Below are 18322 nucleotides of genomic sequence, written 5' to 3' on the forward strand. Positions count from 1 at the left end.
GTGGGCTGACTAATGGGGGTCCCTGTTTGATGGATATTGGCTATCACCCTGTGGATTCTCCTTAGACTGTCCCCTGTATCTTAGAGTACGGTACTGTTTTTTTTATTATTGCAGTTGCCACCGTCGTTGGGAGTTAGCATTAGCTTGTTGGCAGACCCCAGCGAAGTCATTATTCATTCCACAGTTGGCACAAATGTTTTCCTCTTGCTGGACACATCTTCCATGGGTGAGGCTCTCATCAGTCACCACACTTCATTTCACTGTCCAATGCACCTGTTTCTCCTATACCTCTTGTCGACTCGTTAATTACCCTGTTGGCTTTCTGTGCAGATTCTAAGGCTTTTGCTTCATTGACAAGATTGGACATACGTTTCTTCGTGTTGCCTGATTTCGAATGTGTCTTTAGTTCTAGAAGTTCTAATTCTAGTTCTAATATTATCGTCATTGACCTTGAGCTCCCAATCCTGCACTGTCTAGTGTGGTAGTTGATTTATGCCCTAAAGTCTAAATCTGTCAGTCATAACTGAGCTCCCGATTGTTCCTTCACAGAAAAGTCTGTCCATCCATATCGATAGTTTATTACCGTCTGCTTCAGATATCTAGGCTTCAAAAGTATATCTGATTACCTGCCATGTTCATCTGGCATGGACGATCTGCGCGATGATATTTCATGTTGTGGTTTCTTGTAATATTCTAAGTTTTCGGTATCGGGTTTCTTCCCTAAATCTCTATAGCCAGCTTGAATACAATAGTCGTTGAACCTGACTTCAAAATTCTTGAAATATTCCGCCACAATTCCCGTGAGCTTGAGCTGCGTGCATTTCGGAAGTCACGCCATGTGCTTTTCCTACTTAGTTATTTTTCTTTGGTTAAAGGCTTGTCAACCTGCTTTTCGGTATTCAGAATTGTTATGAGGTTTATCCCACCTCTGAAACCAAGTTTCCTGACCACCAGGAAAAGAAAAATCCAATCTCATTAAAATCAGATCTTTCTCGCAACCGTTAAACAAAGATCTTAGGACATCCGATTACGGGTCACGTCAGACCGACCCTGCGCGAACTTTGACCGACCAATGGAATGACTGACAAGAAGTCGACATTAGCCAATAAGAAGGCAGCTTTCTCCTGCTTTACGACACTAATTTCAAATTGGCGACTACCCTTCAAAACATATTTTGACAAATTCTCGATTAAACATTTGAAACCTGGACCAAAGAACATTCTGGAATTGCATATAGATGGTCTAGGGTATATTAATTCAGTCGTTAAGCCCGTAACCTTCGCTTGAATACCCCGTGTTAAGGTTTACGAGGTTGCATGATTAGAAATCACATTCCGACATTTCATGATCTGGTAAGCGACGCTCTGATTGGTCGAATGAAAGGTCGTTCTGACGTGACCACCAATGGGATGTCCTCAGATCTTTGAGATTGGGACAAATCATCTCAAGTCGTCTATTAATGTTGTCGCCTTTATTCTATCCAGACACACATGCCGGTTGTCATGATATATCTCCCGTCAGCGCCCCCGATATCCGGTCTGTCATTCGGAATTGTTTGTGTCATGCATCGGAATTTCTTACACACCTGTCGGTGAGAAACCCATTTGTGATAACTAGTATCAAATATATGTGTGAGATCAAATTCCAGACCAGTGATTGGCTACTCTATGGTGATGACCTGAGGTCAGATTTAGACGGACTACTTTCCTGATCGCAAGACATTGATAAGTTGCTTGTCCTTCAGTCGAATGTCAACCAACGTCTGTGTTGAACAGCGACAGACATCTAGATATATCCCCGCGTTTGGGTTTTTCGGACGCTTAAGAAACATTCGCTAATCACAAGAACCGTAAAACTCCTCATTCACTCATCAAAGACAGCTTTATCTAATAATCAAGTCAAGTATTTACAATGTCGGTTGACACCACAACCATCGTTATAGCGGGAGTGATTCGCGATAAATATGGCCGTTTGATAACATATGATGTCCGAAAACATGATCCGACGATATATATGTCTCTCCTCTTCAACCCTCACTTCGAAGTCGAATAAATTTCAAAATACATGACATTCAAAAAGTTTTGAAGTCTGTGGGAAATTCCCTCGTCTGTGATATCATCCACTGTCATTTTTGGCAAAGCAAAATTACTGTGTTTAGATATCTAAATATCGGATATTTAGTCGAAGGATAAAAATTTATTAAAAATAGCATATCAGTGATCACGGGAATCTGTTTTTCACCAAAACACTTCAGTCGAATGCTCACCAACATCTGTGTTGAACGTTATGGTTGTATAGTATTACCCCCTGGATTCCACAGCGACAAACATGTCCCTCCTCATCAACCCTCACTTCGAATTAAAACACGCAACCTATAACACTTACAGTTTTGAATTCTGTGGAAATTCCCTTTTCCACGATATCAACTCTTATTTTGGGAAAAGCAAAACTCCTGAAAGTGACCTTTGAAAATTAGGTACATCGTAAATCTCGCCATTTTTGATACATGACTTCACGGGGTTAATTATTTACTGTATGTTTAGAAATCTAAATAGCGGAAAATTTACTCGAAGAATTGAATTTTAAAAATAGCATATAAGTGATCAAGAATAGATTTCTATTTGTTTTTGATCAAATCACCAATGATAATTCTGAAAAGTCGCCGATGAACCTAGAATCGTTTAGAAAGTTCTGGAAAACACGAACGCCGAAGTGCCTTTTCCGCCATATTTGATAGTGTTTACAAAATCACGTTTCACGTATGCCGGTATGCCTATAAGATCACGTTCATTCAAACTCAGCTGCGATACATGCATAACTGAATTCGAATCAAATGACAAATGGTCTTTGTCACCAGAACAAATTATCTAGATCTAGATGATTCGGTGTGGAAACGAACACTGTGTTGGAAAACTGTACTGTACTAAATGAAAACAAAGCAAAATTCAGAATTTACACTCTCCTAATTTGAGAGATCAGTTCGTCTAATTGTTGCATACATTGGCTGACGCGTTTGAGAATATTCGAGGGAACAGCATCGTAGCAAGAATTATGGAATTAAAAATATATACATTACAATGATCAGGTATATTCAACAGAAATCGTAAACGTTTCCGTCCTTTGTGACGCCATGACTGACGCAAAGTCATGCACAACGATGACGGTAGTTATCTGTTATTCTGACAAATTACCTTGGTTACATTGGAAAACATTAAAACAAATACCAGTACGCAGATTGTCTGATTGTTTCTAATTACTTACATGACACATTTATGTATATACCACCCCTCAATCAACAAACTCCTCCTCTGAAAATCCTGCGTACTGTTGTCGGTGAACACGCCATTTGTAAAATTCGGTCACCGGCAGTGATGTCATACGATAGTAAACATTGTTGAACAAATTTGGTAATTTCTTTGAGGTGACCATGCGGGTTCTTTGATCTTATCTACTTTGCATTATCATCATCGCCTTTATAATCCAGAGATGATGGGAACGTTTTTAGGTTTAGGTGTAGGATCACAGTATTTATTAATAGTAAGCAGTTCGTCGGATGACGTCACTCATGACCGTTGTGTTATGTATAATGCGCCACTGCGATCATGAGAAGAGACACAATGCATCGATTCGATGCTAAAAAGGTGCGATTGTAGGCTGTGTAAGAAACAAGTTGTGTAGCAGGACTGCGTCCGACGACGCAAAGACCACAGACGCTACTGTATTCTTCGATTGCCAATATTTATTTCCAGATATTATGAATGTGATTTAAAAAAACACACTGAAACAATCAGGTCTACAATATATCACATATAAAACAATATACACGTATCATAAACACAGATATACACATACAATTCATACGCATACTAATACGATGAGATAGAGTACATAGCATTGTTGTAAATGGCTAGAATGTATTTATGTACAAGTACATTTCAAAAGTATTTTTGTTTTGATGTATAATCAAATGCATACACTAGAGAGACTATACACAGTTCATAAATTACATATAAACGATACATAAATTACATGTAAACCTACCAGGAGTGTGGGCCTAGGTTGATATCACTCATGGGGACGATGTCGCGCTAGATTTCTGCACAGAAGTGCAAAACTCGTCTGCAGAGGAAATAACAATAGTGAGTGAGTATGGTTTTACGCCGCTTTTAGCAATATTGCAGCAATATCACGGCGGGGGACATCAGAAATGGGCTTCACACATTGTACCCATGTGACGAGCGAACGCTTTAACCACTAGGCTACCGACCGCCCCGAAATAACAATACATATATACAGTTCATACAGACATGCCAATAAGAACAAATACTTTCTATTATATATACATGTATACATGTAGCTGAACATGACAGAGCAATGCTATACAATTCCACAATTATTCATTCATTCATTCATGCTTACTTTCATTCATTCATGCTTACCTTCATTCATTCGTTTAAGCTTACCTACATTCATTCATCACATGCATGCATGCTTAGCCTTATCTGCTATATTACAAATAGGCTCTACTATTATTTCTAAAACTACCAATATGACTTTTTAGTTTAATGCTTATACATGTTTTCATGAATTTAGGATACTTATTTGGTTGTTTAACTCAATAATAATCATGAATCCACATTCCGTGTATTCGTTTCTTAACACACATACAGTAAACCACGGTTATAACGAAAGAAAGTCAAGTTTTGAACTATTTTCTTAAAGATGGAACACTGTCCTGAACAAGGTATCAATATTCTAAACGTCTTTACATGTTGTTAACTCAAAATCGCAATATGAACTAACAGTTGGTATTTTTTCTTCAATACCCCAACACAATGAACAACACGGCGCCGGAGACCACTGATTGATCATCACAAGTCTGCCTACACCTGGACTAAAGAGAGTTTATCGCAACCCAGTTACAACAAATACAAGGTACCAACACTCCAAATATCGCCTTCAACATTAATTACCCAAAGTCACTTTAAGTTAGTATCTTCTCTTTCTTTGCCCTGATCTTCTACAATCAACACGAGAAGCAACATGGCGGCGAACACCCCAATCACTCCGCCATTACCCTCGACTGGGGAAAAGCGTGGCAAAGACAGTACAGCTGATGATCAACCTCCCGCACAGCGACAAAGAAGACCTAATCTATCCAGTGGGGGTGAGTCTCTCACTGAGGATGAAGCCTCAGATGCTCTAACTCAGGCAGTTGCCCACGAACTTTTTATGGCAAAGTTGTTACCCGTCTTAGTGCCAAAATTGACTAAGGAGTTAGGCAAACACCTGGAACAAGTCGTTGAGCAGGCCGTTAGATTGTGTCGAAAATCAAAATTCAGTTAATAAAGCACAATCAGACCTGATCCAGCAACTTCAAAACAAAGTTCAAAGGGTTGAGGATAATCTGACAAAGGCTCAAGCTCACATCGAGGAACTAGAATAATACACACGACGCAATTCGTTACGTTTTATGAATGTGCCCATCGATGATGTCAAAGCCCCAACCGATGATAAAGTCATTGATATCTGTCATACATACTTAGGTATAAAAATAAATAAGAAGTACTTAGATCGTTCGCATACTGTGGGTAGGGTCATCAATGGCAGAGCCCAAGTACTTGTCAAATTTGTATCCCACAACACGAAAAATGATGTGTACGCGTGAAAACGCAAACTTAGGTCTAACCCTGACAAAATCTTCATCACTGAAGACCTGACCAAACATCGCCATTCAGTAATTAAAAGGCTCCTAAAACTCAAGAAAGCGACCTCAATGTACTCATTCTGGACCTTTGATGGTAGGATATCTGCATGCAAACAAGGCGGAAAGCGTTTTTGGATCAACTGTCTTGCAGACATTGATGATTTGATAAACTCATAAATGTGTTGTGACCTCTTGACCTGTACCTGTTTAGGTATCATGCCAATGTCTTCTATATTCTGAAAGTGACCATCATATCATTTTAGAGCTACCTACTCTTTTCTACTATACACATTAAGATGTCATTAATCAGATGCATCTTGGTCACAGCTATTGCTGTACTTGCACAGTCCCACCCAAGCCAACAAAATCAATTTGTGGCAACACACCCTACTTGTTTCACACTGTACGCTTTTGTATCATATTTCCTCTATTCATTTTGAACAAGACCCAGCTTTTTGCTGGATCTTTTCTATGTTACTTGTACATGCTTCATGTGTTTGTCCTTTGTCCACAAACAGACTACAGTTCAACACTTTTGAACATTTTGTACTACACAATCAAGGAGAACTTATATATTCATTATGCCTCTACAGCGTGCTTAACATTTGATTAGTCATATTCATCAAACCAATTATCAAACACTTTCAGAACAGTTCATCGTCGCCCTCACCTGGTTCATTATTCTATCCAAATTAGGCAATGATTGACATCATGTCGTACAGGGCGACGATTGGATTATTTTATAATAATTGTAGGCCAACTTACCTCAGGCGTCACGCTTTTACCAATGAAGTATATATCCATTTCAAAATGTATTTCACGATGTACATACTGCACTTTTGTCTTGTCATGACGTATGGCCTGTACGTAAACATGAAATTAATCTCCCCCCTTCTGATGTTCATTGCTGGTGATATCCATCCAAATCCCGGCCCAAAAGAATAGAACACAACCAATGATATAAGCATATTCCACTTGAATATTACAAGTATCCGGCATAAATTGACTAAAATCTACGATGATATCTGCGATTTCGATGTGTTATGCTTCACTGAATCTCACCTGGACGCCAACATTCAGTCAGCCGACCTGCTCCTTCATCCCTTCCATGAACCTCACAGGAGGAACAGGGATTGTTTCGGAGGTGGTATAATTGTATATTTTTCTAATTCACTTAGTGTCAAGCATAGACAGACTTGGAAGTAATTAATTCTGAATCAATGTGGTTTCAAGCTTATTCACCACAGCACAGTTTTCTGCTTTGTGTCACCTATCGCGCACCCAACACCCCTACCGCATATTGGACTGTTCTTGAGCACATGATAGAAACTGCACTTGATGTATCCCGTGACATCGTCCTTGTTGGTGACCTAATTGAAGATCTTTTCAATACGAATGTCCACCATTTACGTGACATAATAACACGCAAGAACTTACGCAGTATTATAAATGAAGCAACACGAATTACAACACAATATTTTAGTTAGTTATGATTGTAATTGTTCCTTATCCGGTGTACTAGATCTTAGTTCCGATGTATCGGATCACAGGGGTGTTTTCTTGTCTATTAATGTACATCTTAATATAAAAAAGCCATGTAGAAGAAACGTATGGCTCATCAAACAAGCTAACTTTGCAAAAATGAATATACAAATTAAGAATAAAAATTGGAACGATTTTTTTAAAGAATGTACGGACGTTAATGAAATGTGTGACAAATTCCACTCCCAACTAAAAAATTACATGCACGACTATATACCCTCAAAGTGTGTAACTATTTGCCCAACGGACAAACCATGGTTCGATAATGACCTCAGAAGGGAGCGTCGCTCCAGAGACCGCTATCGAAAAAAGGCATTACGAACTGGTAAATTAAGCGATCTTGTCAATTACAAAAAGCAAAGAAACAAATTTAATGTTGCGGGTTCTGCCAACGATGTAATTGAGGGAACTGAGGCGGTGCGGATGAGGTATAAAAGGATTTATTACCTGTAAAAATATATAAATCACATCAACATGAATTGATGAGTCGAGGAAGAAAGAATGTCTTCCCTCGACAATGGCGTAACATAAAGTCGCATTTGATTACGTTGCATAGCATGGCACAATATAATATTCAAACGCTGTTACTTTATATACTATAAATGTAGCAATAAATGTTTTCGGCGGCACACGTTATGTGTGACGTCGCCACATTATAAACGAAGTAACATTTTTATGATCTTTTATGTAATAATAAAATATATATACATGATTAACAAATGGAACTTAACCAGATCTTTCACTCACAATCTTACTAACAGGATGGTCTTTAAACTTAGTGTTTGAATTAGTAATATCGTGCAACGCGATGCCTTTTGACCGAGTATGATATTCACAATTTACTACTTTAATGATTTACTTTCTACAATCGCGTTACCTATTCTATTGACTAGATTTCCATAAAGAAAGTAGATAGACAAGGGAACATACCTGTAAAAATATATAAATCACATCAACTTGAATGGATGAGTCGAGGAAGAAAGAATGTCTTCCCTCGACAATGGCGTGACATAAAGTGGCATTTGAAAGTGTCCACGTCACACCCCAGGTATCAGCACGAGATACTGCTGGTAAGACAACCAGGAGTAAGATTGAGAGATGAAGCTTCCGTAAAATGAAACAGATAACTCTTGGCAACTTACCCTAAATAAATCCGGCGACATTAATAATATGAAAAAGATAGCCAAAGAAAAATACTATAGCAACATTAACGGCTTGTTGGAAACACATCTGAACTCAAACAGTACCAACTACTGGAAATTATTGCGATTCATCATCAAAAATGCTAATTCACCAGCGTGTATATCCCCTCTGTGTACCGACCTTAACAAACCAACAGCATTTACCGATGTCGAAAAGGCTGATGTACTCAATAATTATTTTGTTTCTATTTGTGATGTTGATGACGGCAATCAGCCACTTCCGGATTTCAGTCAACGTTGTGAAACCTCTCTCGCGGATATCACAGTTACTGAATCAGAAATACAGCGATCTCATAAAGTCACTACCATGCAAAAAATCAAGCGGACCAGATAATATAAACCCTAGACTTTTAAAACCCTTGGCTGACAGTATTGCTATCCCATTATGTATAAATTTCAATCGATCTTTAAAAGAAGCAATCTTTCCAGAAAACTGGAAACTTTCTCACGTCATGCCGTTATACAAGAAAGGTGACAAAGCACAACCCTCAAACTATAGACCAATTAGCTTGTTATCTATTCTTGGAAAACTACAGGAGAGATTAGTTTTTAAACGCTTATACAACTATTTCAATATGAATAGTCTCCTGTACAAATATCAATCCGGCTTTGTACCAGGACATTCTACTACCTCACAATTAATAGAAATTTATAATGATTTTGTCTCATCTGTTGACAAGCTCGAATACTATTGTATGGTACTCTGTGATATATCGAAAGCATTTGACAGAGTGTGGCATAAAGGATTACTTCATAAATTACAAAAAATACGGTGTAACGGGCAAGCTATTACTGTTGTTAGAAAACTATATTAGTCAGAGGAGACAAAAGGTTTTTGTAAATGGCAGCTTTTCATCTTTGAAATTCACCAGAGCCGTTGTCCCCCGGGGCTCGGTATTAGGTCCCTTTTTGTTTTTTGTTTTTAGTCTACATCAACGATCTCGCTGATAATCTAGTGAATTCTACTCGCCTTTTTGCAGACGATACTTCCATTGGTACATCATCTCTTCACTTACAAATGATAGAACACAGATTAAACAGTGATCTAGAGCTTCTCAATACCTGGGCCAATAGATGGCTAGTTAAGTTTAACCCGGACAAAACAACATTTATTCTGTTCACTCATTGTAAAAACCGCACTGCAGATATTATTTATAACAATACCGCACTTTGCGCATCTATCTCGCACAAACATCTGGGCGTTACTCTCTCTCTCATGATATGAAGTGGACAACTCACGTTGATAACATTTGCCGCTCAGCTTCCAAAATGATTTGTTCGTTAAGAACCGTTAAATATTTACTTGACAGACAAACCCTGTGCAAAGTCTATCTTGTTTTCATAAGGCCTATATTAGAATATGCTTCAGAGGTATGGGACAACTGCAGTCAAGAAACTTCCGAAAAACAATTCAACTCGAAGCCGCTCGCATAGGAACAGGTCTCCCTAAATTCTCCTCAAGATCGAGTTTATATTTTGAGACAGGATGGGAATCACTATCTTATGGAAGGAAAAATAAAAAACTTTGTACAATCTACAGTATTGTTAATAACCTATGTCCATCGTATTTACATGACACGTTACCACCCAAAGTATCAACTATTAGTAGATATGTGTTACGAAATCAGAACAATTTTAATTTGCCGCATGCACGAACAGTTACATACCAACAATCATTTATACCTTCTTCAATCAAATTATGAAATGAGTTACCCCCTGAATACAGAAGTGCAACATCATTATCAAATTTTAAACATATGATTAAAACAACCATTGCAGCTCCACCTCCATACTTCTCAATCGGCAACCGAAGAGCTAATATTTTACATACACGCCTAAGGCATTATTGCAGTTCCCTAAATGCAGACCTCTTTAAAGTAAATTTATCTGATACTTTGTCCTGCTCTAGTGGAAACCCATATGAAAACAACATACACTTTTTTTCTTGAATGTCCCAATTACACTATTCCCAGAAATATCATTTTCGCTAACATTATAAAAGCTGGAACTACATGTACAATGCAAAATATTCTCTACTGTGATGTATCCCTAGCTGAAAGTCACAATAACCTCATCTTCAACAGCGTACAAAAATATATACTGTCGACTCATAGATTCGAGTAACCCTTTATCATAAATATAGAATATCGCTCTGCGACCACTTATTATTAATTACGCCATTAGTGTATAAACTGCATGCATGTATATGAATACATGGGTATCTCTACCTCCTTCTGTAAGCATACTGTTTACGGGTATATATATCCTGGTGTATGTGTGTACATATGTGTATGTGTATGTATATAAATGTATGCATGCGTATACAAGGGTAATGTGTATGTATGTACATGTATATAAGTGTATGTATTATTGTGTAATTATATATAGTCTTGCATGTATTTTGGATTAATGTGTATATACAAGTAAATCTAGTCTATAGGCAATTCTTATGTATGTCTATGTTATTCTTGCAAACATTATGTTTATGTTCTTGTGTAAATATATTTCTCCTTGTTACTATAAATGTAATATGTGCATATGTATATGAGTATGTGTATGTATGTGTGAGTATGTATGATTGTGTGTATATATGATTATGTGTATATGTATGTATTTCTGTATACGTATGCATATGTATGTGTGTATGTATATGTGTATATATATGTATTATCAGTGTCTGGACATATAGAGTAGGGAAAGGGCCACCTAAGTTGGATAACTTTTGCCCAATCCCGTTGACCATATATGTCAATAAAATATGTTTAAAACAAGCTCTTATAACGAACTGACGGATATAACGAACTTACTTTTTTGGTCCAGACTTTTTGCTGTAGTTATGCTGTATATATGCTTATAACGAACTTCGGTTATAACGAACTAAAATTAGTAGTCCCTTTGAGTTCGTTATAACCGTACTTTACTGTATATCCAAATACAAACAATATCTACAATATTGCAAATACCATTTATTGAATAAAATCCTCAGTCCAATAATAAAATACTAACCGTGGAAATTGATGTAAGGTTCCCCAAAACGATCCCTGTGAATAACACGTGAAAGGTATATGTGGAGTGACCATAGTCTTAGGTGTACAGTATACAGCATGGCTAAGTACCTAAGCTGGCCATATATACTCACACGCAAAAGAAACGCAAGTCGAGTATGCAGTATACATTATTTATTTTCAACAGTAAAGACAAGAAATACTAATAGGGCAATATTGACAAAAATTTGACTGAAGACAGTTTAATGGATTAAAAGGCGGATGACATATTTATTTTTTTTCAAATGTTAAGGGCTTACACAGTTTCGGGTCAATACCAAAAATGTCAGTCAATACCTGGTGTGACCACCAAAAGCATTGATCACTGCCATACATCTCCTGTACATTGAGTGGATCAGACGATTTGTGAAGGCCCTAGGGATCCTCCTGCACACACCCAGAGCAGCTATGCGTAGTTCATCGGCAGTTGTATAGGGACTGGGCGCACATCGTGCGGACGCCTTTAAACCTCATTCCACAAGTGTTTGATGGGGTTCAGATCAGGGCTGAGGGCTGGCCACGGTAGAACACGGAGGTTGTGTTGTTGCAGAAAGGCCACATTGGGACGAGCGTTGTCCTGCTGGAAAATGTGTTGTTGATGTTGTGCAAAAAATGGAACAACGTTGGGTCTGATCACTTGGTCGATATACTGCTGAGCAATGACGCCGTGTCCCCGACCTTGACCAACATTCAGAAAGCACATGGGTCCAAATCTCGCATTAAGTCCAATCCCTGCCCATATCATGACGCTATGTCCACCCCGTGGATCCCTTTCCACAACGTTACTGTCAGCGAAACGATCACCTCGACGCCGCCAAATTCTGACTCTTCCGTCTGCATGGGAGACACAAAAGCGACTTTCATCAGAGAAGATGACACGCCTCCACTCACGATGACGCCATTTGCGATGACCCTGTGCCCACTGAAGTCGTGCTTGTCGATGCCGTGGTTGGAGAACAGGACGACGTGCTGGTCGGCGACATCTGAGGTTGTTGGAACGGAGACGTCGGATCACAGTGTCCCGGCTAATGTTTCGATTATGTGTTCCTATGGTCTGTCGAGCACTTTCACTTGCAGTTAGGAACGGATGTCGCTGGTGTTGTCGGGTAATCTGCCGATTTTGTCGAGGTGTGGTAAACCTAGGACGCCCGCCCTGAGGAAAGTCATCTGTGGTCTGTGTAGCATTGTATCGATGCAGGAGACGGTTAATTGTGGTTATGTCAACGTTGAAATGACGGGCAACATCTTGAGCAGATTCTCCAGCCTCCAAACGTCTGATATCCTGGTTTCTCTGAATTTGAGTTAAGCGTGGCATTGTTGACCAAGGAGTGGTAGGTCCAAGAATCGGCCACAGTTTTATACCCACTACAGTTCGTGACAGTTCGTGCATTTTCGAATTCGCGAGAAATGGGTGCATGATACCAACATATTCATTGAAATGGTGCGTTTTGGCGATTCGTTTTTTATGTTTTTATGTAATGTATGCTAAAACTCGTATAAATTTATGGTTCCGTGTTTGTTACCTATTTGCTTAAAACCACTTGCGTTTCTTTTGCGTGTGATTATAGTTATGTCGTTCGGATATTAGGCTGTATTTTGTTCGCTCACAGTTACCAAAAAGCTTCTAAATAAAAAAAATCGTTGCACAGTACTTTTGTTAGTGTACGATAAAAAGCGGAGAAATTTACTATTTTTCAGCGCAGAATAAATTCTCGGACAACACTTAGAAGTGTCTTTTTTTAAAGACCGGTTTAATATTTGCAGTTAAATTTACACCAACAAATAGGAAATTTAATATTCTCCACCTCTGCGTAATTTTATAGCCAGAGGTAGATCCAGTGCTGCGTGTGCGCAATTCTCGCACAAACTTCACTTTTCAGATCTTTGGAAAATGTGCGTCAGAAAAGAAAAACTCGGCATCCATTGGGTTAAATTATGTACATGAATTATACTTAAAAGGTAAGATACAAGAAATATTCAAAATATGTAACTGCCGCAGTTACAGCACACGTGCTCGTTGTAAGATAAATGGTATCTGACAGACACTCGTGTAGTAATCTCTATGTATCATAACGTTTAACCATACCAACAGCAGTGGCGCATTAATACTTAACACAACGGTCATTATTGACGTCACCCGACGTACTGCTGACTATTCAGAAATAAAGTGACCCTACACAAAAAGGTGTCCGCCAGATTATCAAGGTGATGATGATAATGCGAACGAGAAAAGTTCAAAGAACCCGCTGGATGCTTCCAAGAAATTACCAAATATGTGCAACATTGGTTACTTCCGTATGACATGACTACCGGTGACCGACTTTTACAAAATGGCGTGTACACACGAGGACTTTCGTTGATCGAGGGATCACATACACATAAATGTGTCGTGTAAGTAATCAGAAACAGTCTGACAATTTGCGTACTGTTATTTATTTTATGGGGTTTTCGTTCATTGTAACCAATGTGATTTTCTTAATACAATATCTAATAAAGGCGGAAAGTACACTTCGACGTTTGAGTATGCGTATTTTCCAAAACATTTTAAATGATTCTAGGCTTATCGGCGACGTTTCAGAATTATCATTGGTGATTTGATCAAAAACAAATAGAAATCTATTCTTGATCACTTATAAATATGCTATTTTTGAAAACCCGTGAATGATTAAGTCATGTATCAACAATAGCGAGATTTACGATGTACCTAATTTTCAAAGGTCACTTTCAGGAGTTTTGCTTTGCCCAAAATAAGAGTGGATATCGTGGAAAAGGAAATTTGCGTGATTTTTTTAGTTCTAAGTAAGGGTTGATGAGGAGGGACAAGTTTGTCGCTGTGGAATCCAGGGGGTAATACTATACAACCATAACGGTCAACACAGATGTTGGTGAGCATTCGACTGAAGCACGAGTAACGTATACAACGAACGATCAGGAAAGTAATCCGTCATATTCTGACCTCAGGTCATCATTATGGAGAAGCCAATCACGGGCCTGGAATTCGATCTCACACATATAATAACACCACAGCCACAGGCTAATTTGCATATCACGTGACCGGACTTTTCTCTTGTTTGTGAAAAAAGCCCGCGCTTTTTTCGGAAATCAGAATAGAACTAATGCATGTAATTGGGGGCGCTTTACATTTAAGAATTGACCTTCACTTTGAGTGAGTTCATTGGAGTATGAACCTTCATAGAGTGAGGGCCAAACTGTATGAACGTCACGGTCTCGTGAAAAACGTATGAACGTCAAATTCTGCCGTTCATACACTTATGAACGTCATTTTCATGGCCATGTGACCGACCTCTCGTCCAATGGAAAAAGCCGTATATCGTATAAACTTCATATTTAAAAATTATATTGTTTTGCATTTAAGGATTGAAGTTGTATTTGTTGACGTTCGCGTCATGGTAAATTTGCTCACGTGAAGCACTGTCTTCATCAGCTGATGAACGTCAACAAATACAACTTCAATCCTTATATTTACAGATACATAAATCATAACAAAACAACCCATTACACATGAAACTTTAATTTTTCATAGCGTACTATATCAACGCGGAGAGTCGTGACGTCATCCGTCCCAAACATTCCATTTAGAGTGACATCCCTTGGTTTTACAAACGGCAGAAAATGGCGGCTACTGCAATGTCATTCGCTTGAAATACAAGTTGCACACAGTAAAGAAAGCGGTGGAATTGGAAAAAATCCAGACCCGACTCATCCTGACAATGGAGACATATCTGTGAAATTGTGGTGTGTGTTTGAGTCATACCACGGCTGCTGATGACGGGGATTACCGCTTGAGGCGGCTCGGTTGGATTTACTGAGGCACGATAGTGTGAAGCTCTGTGAACATTCTCTTTTATAGCTTGAAATGGACGCTTCATTTCGGGTCCCGACATATTCACGACCTGTCTGACTTCAAAGCCTGCATCATTCATAGCCTTAATCGATGTTGCTCTCAGTTTTCCCTAATTATTTTTAATGCTATTTTTAGCATTCCGTATGTCTCCGCGCGATTGACAACGTAATCACGTGACATACTGACGTTCATCGGGAAATAATTTTTTAATTTGAAGTTTACACGATATACGGATTTTCCATTGGACGAGAGGACGGTCACATGACCGCGAAATGGACGTTCATAAGTGTTTGAACGACACAATTTGACGTTCATACGTTTTTCACGAGACCGTGTTCTTGAAATGACGTAAACACTGACGGACTACTTCCACATTCTTGGGGAAACCACTGGGATTTCCCTAGCACGAAAACATACATAAGCATTATTTCTGATCATTAAGAACCTTTTATCTTGGTCTCAGCGTTTCAGTATACATTGAGAAACGTAAGAGAGATTGACTGCATGATTGTTCACGAATTTCCTCGCTACGACCCATCCAAATGAACAAACGAAAAAATGCACATCCAAACTATCGTCAGTATCGACTCGATCTGTGTCTAGGCTGACAGTGACCGTCTCCAGCAATCTACGAATTTACCTTGGTGTCTGTTTGACGCATCTTTAATCACCTTTCAATAATCGGTCAGTTGATCAATGATGACTAACACATGTAACCGCCACAGGTTCATTAACAACTTCGGAAATCCTCCCGTCACGTTTATCGTGTCGGCCATTATGACGTCTTGTACTTGATGTAAATGTATTACGACGCGCTGTCTTTGTGACTGACTTACTGAGGTAGTTCTTTACAGACCTTTCTCATCTAATGGTGATAGTATTTGAACACATGTGTTGCGTAAGATGTTTCTGAAGAGCAATATGTGCATCCATACGCTCATGTCACCTCTCTTTTTGAGGAACTATTTTATTCCGCGATATAGCTGGTTGTTGTATGGCTGTCAGTGTAAACACGAAGTCACACGTGCTAAATAAAATTGTATTTAGATCTTGGCCTACATCTTTTGAGGTAACAAATTGTGATAAAAAATTATAAGAATTGACTTTCACTTTGTGTGAGTTCATTGGAGTATGAACCTTCACACAGTGAGGGCCAAACATTAGTAGTAGGAGACAGGAGTATAGTATCGGGAGTGGTTCTGCGCATGCGCAAGATGGCGGCACTTCCGGTTCCGAGGGAGGAGGAGGAAGGCGGGAGGAGGAGGAAGGCGGGAGGAGGGAGGAGGGAAGGGAGTCGGGGTTCTTTGATTTTTGGGTTGGTTTGTGGGTGGTGATGGTGAAGAGGGTAGTCAAAGCAAGGATGAAAAGCGATCTTTCAGGAGAGATGGATGGCCCTGAAAAGGGCCGTTTGGAAGGAAAGAGGATGATGAAAAAACTGGAACGGGAACCGGAACGGGAACGGGAACCGGAAACGTCATCCTAGCTACTTTTGCCCTTGGACTCAGTATTAGCTGCATGGCGGCAAACGACCAAAGTAGCTACAGTTGTAGCACGGTGTCTTTCAGGTGTTCTGGCTTAGGCTTGAACTCGTTATCAGCACGAGGCAATAATTCTATCAATGACGGTGCACAAGTCAACCATTCGACCCACTCCTCCGATGACGGTCCACCAGTCAACCATTCGACTGATTCCACTAGACATATCTTAATACCTTCTGTAGCTTTTTCTCCTCTGGGGGATGTAGCCGGGGTGCTCTGACAAGCAGCCTTGGTGGGTTGCTGTTGAGGGGAAGCCTTTCCTCCTCTTCCAGCGGATGTAGCCGAGGCACTCCTTCTTCGCGTCTTTCGGAGGCCGAGCGCGACCTCTGATTGGTCCAAAACCCAAGCGTCTGATTGGTCAGAGGTTTCGACTAATGAGAGACCAGAACAGACCCTGGACGGACCTTCTGATTGGCCGACAACCCAAGTTCTGGAAGCTTCTGATGGGTCAGGTTTTCGATCTGGGTTTTCTCCAGATTTGGGGAAGGTTTGCCTATATAAAGCAGGGCAGACGTTCATCAGGCACTCATAGCCATCATTACGAGCAAACAGAGCACATCGTATCGTTTGGAGAGGGCAGACACAACTTGATCCAGACGGTTAAGAACCGCTAACCATACTAATCGTTTGACATTGAAGCCAGACTACTTGGAAACTGTACAACCGGACCGCGTTCCCATAGAACTACCCCCTTTATATGACACAGTGATCGAGGACTTCTATCAACAGAAGTCAGGTCAGAAAGGGGATCGTATTGGTCTAGGTATCCAACACCCTGCTTTGAACACCGCCATACGGATTCCATTTCGCTGCTTTGAAAATCTCCATGGCCACGATATCTTGCATGCCGTGGAAAAATTTCAACAGTCCAACCAAGACCTTGACATCAATGCCACCATGGTTGTGACCTTAGTCTACGTAGCAGATCCCAACAGGCTAGGATCAGGCAGTGGTGGCCACCATCTGAAAAACGTGGTTGGAGTGAAATCGTGGTTAGCAGGCAAAAGGGTTATTGTACGGATCATGAACCAAGATCAATCCTGTTTGGCAAGGGCCCTTGAGGTGGCACAGCATTTTGCCCAGAAGCCCAAACCTTTGACCCAAAAATGGGACAACCAGAGAGTGAGAATGATGAGAACGGATCGAACAGACGTTCAAGGCAAACAGGCACTGGCCTTGTTTCGACGCCTTGGCATTCCTGAAGGCCCCTGTCAGGGACTGGACGACCTAGCGTGCCTTGGCTAAAATCAACTTTCAACTGAAAGTCTACAGTCAAGATGTGGACCGGAGACCACCCAACGCCACCGTGTTGCATTTATTCCATCATGATCACCACTACGATGTGATCACTTGCATGGCAGTCTTTTATGAGTCTAACCATTACTGCGACTCTGCGACCACAGTTATGATCGTCCCGAAAAACA

The sequence above is a fragment of the Haliotis rufescens genome, unplaced genomic scaffold (genome assembly GCF_023055435.1).
Source record: "Haliotis rufescens isolate VD_foot unplaced genomic scaffold, xgHalRufe1.0.p SCAF_1, whole genome shotgun sequence".
Taxonomy (NCBI): Eukaryota; Metazoa; Mollusca; class Gastropoda; order Lepetellida; family Haliotidae; genus Haliotis; species Haliotis rufescens.